We start from the raw sequence: 2795 nt of genomic DNA, 5'->3' as shown, positions 1-2795 counted from the left end.
TTTTTCTGCTTTAGTCAATTGTCACTTTCATAATGCAGTTTAGATATTATTGTAACTTTTTACTGTAGCAACATATCCCTGTTTTTGTTGTTGTTGTTGTTGTTGTTTTTTTCATTGCATGATTTCATACACTGCGTGGCCAAAAAAATGTTGCCACCAAATAAAGGTCACACACTAATATTTTGTTGGACCGCCTTTAGCTCTGATTGCAGCATGCATTCACTGTGCCATTGTTTCAGTAAGCTTCTGCAATGTCACAAGATCTATTTCTATCCAGTGACCAAGAAGATCCCTCAAATAGTCCTTAGACCAATATTGATTTTACAATGTTTATTGATAGAGATTTTGAAATACGACCAAATAGTAGTTATCATCATGTTAGCATAAATTGCATTTCATACCATTCCTGTTCTGTAATTCTTCATGGTGGTCTGTTGTAGTTCATCAATTTTATTCCCTGACGGTTATATTTCTGGCAATCATTTATTTAGTTTATCTTCAGGATGGTGATGAGTCCTTTGGCCCAATGGACATTGGGATCTTGTTGATGACACCTGAAAGTGTCTCTCCCCCAACATCAGATCTTCACCGGCCGGCCTGAAAATCGTCATTGAGGGTGAAGTTGTTGTGGAAAAGCTGATGACCCTGCCAGAAGCTGTGGGTCTCCTTTTGGGGCTCACATATGGACTCCACCTGAACTACCCCAAGAAAATCAGAAATACCCTCCTGTTCATTCAACAGATATCTTTTCATTTGGGAAGTACTGAGTGAAAGCCAAGAATTCAAACACTGAAAAATCAACTACTTGTGTAAAATGGTGCATGTGCTCTGTTTTTGGTTAGATGGAGTTTTTTTTATTAGTATTATTATTTAGCAGCTAGAAGTTTAGTGTTTTTACTGCTGAAGTTCAGTTTGAAGCCATCTTTAAAATACAAACAGAATGTGAACAAGTGTTGTAATGTGTGGGCCGGTTACGTTTACACACTGAAAAAACTGTAACTGTTACACAGAAATGTTCCTGTTCATCATTACTTGTTTTAAACAATTAATGTGCCCCCATGCTAGTTAGTTGTTTTTGTCTAATCGTTGAGGCCTCCAAATCAAAGAACTGTAGGACGCTCTTCTTATGAGGCGGTGTAAGTGTCGGAGCCATTCAAGAGTTCCATGTTCGACTTTTGACCAGATTATTGATGTAAATGATGAAGATGTTATGCAAGCATGTTTCCCTTTGCACACGATATTAACATTTTTGTTTTTCAGATTTACTTTTGTATTCATGTTTAAAATCTTTAACATGGTGAAATGTTTACTAAGATTTACATGTTTAAAATGTTACTCTTACACTAATTTTGCAATAAATTTGTGAAAAATAAATAGAATCGTCATTTTTATGTAAGGAACATCAGGTAATACACAGATAATTATTGTGTAATGTTAAAAAAATCTGATTGATTATGATTATAATTTTATCAACTGAAGTTATTGAAGTTCCATGATTTGGTAGATTATAGTATTTTATCAGTTATGTATAGGGCTCAAAATAACACATTACCATTAAATATCCAAATAAATTTTATTAAAAGACAAAGTTGTTACAATCTTAAGGGGATAGAAATATTTGTCAAACCAAAATTCAGAACTAGTCTGAAGGGAAGGTCTACCTCAATCCAAGGAGTTGGATTGTGGAATGTTCTAGAGAGTGATGTGAAAAATGTCAAGTCAATGTGTACATTTAAAAAAAAGATCAAAACTGAATTGTTAAAAAAGTATATATGAAGTAGCTTAGTGTGTGTTTTGTATTAGAATTAGAAAAAATATAAAGAGTTATTCATTTTGTTCTGTTACTTGAAAATTATTATGTCTGAAATAATTGTTTGAAAAAAGGGGCAGATATAATAAGATTTTTTCTTCTTTCTGCTGCCTTTCATTTTAAATCTCTTGTATCTTTTCTATATTGTTATGGAATTGTTTTGTACTTTTTTAAAATGAATAAACTTTATACCATACCATACCATACCATTTACATTTAATAATTCTAACTAAAAACATGAGAAATAAACACTGATCATCATGAGTAATGCTTACTGAGAAACATGATTAATGGTTGAGTTAATTACTCATAAACATTGGTTTTAAAAACTTGAGTTTTTTGGTAATGGATTATCTTGGACACAAGATTTAATGTAAACAGAGCTTGATTTGTTTTGCTTTTGATTTTGTAAAAACTGGACATCACAGTGCAATCACTTGCCGTAAACGGTTTTAGTAATGATGACTAATTTGGGTTTACAGTGAATCAAAATGAGCAAATATAATAATATCTAGACCTCAAAGTGTTTTGAAGATCTTGAGATAAAAATTGATGTTGTAGAAGTTGATTCCATCACAACATCTACTCTGACTGTAATATTTTATGAAATTGTAAGAGACGATGGATAAAGTTTTTTCAAGGTTTGGACCAAAAGACTTCATCATATCTTAACATGATTTGATGAATCTTGATATGGAGGATCTAGATTTGAGACCTTGACATTAAAGATGGCAGGTAATATGCATTTTTTAAAGAAATTCTCTGCATCATGATTTTCTTAAATGTTTTACGCATGAAATCAAATTTAGTGTTTTTATTACAGAGATTAATCGTTTTTTATTTTTCAGTAGTCATAAACCTTTCTATGCTGTGCTCATGTCATCATGATGCATCCTGCTTTGGGAAACTTCCTCTTTCCTTTGTAAAGGAAACATTTTTGTCTCATAAACGGAGGTAGTTGCTCAACCCTCAGACTATATATTTG

This window comes from Nematolebias whitei, chromosome 14 (assembly GCF_014905685.2).
Source record: "Nematolebias whitei isolate Nwh7 chromosome 14, NemWhi1, whole genome shotgun sequence".
NCBI classification, from domain to species: domain Eukaryota; kingdom Metazoa; phylum Chordata; class Actinopteri; order Cyprinodontiformes; family Rivulidae; genus Nematolebias; species Nematolebias whitei.
This window is presented reverse-complemented; position numbering follows the sequence as displayed.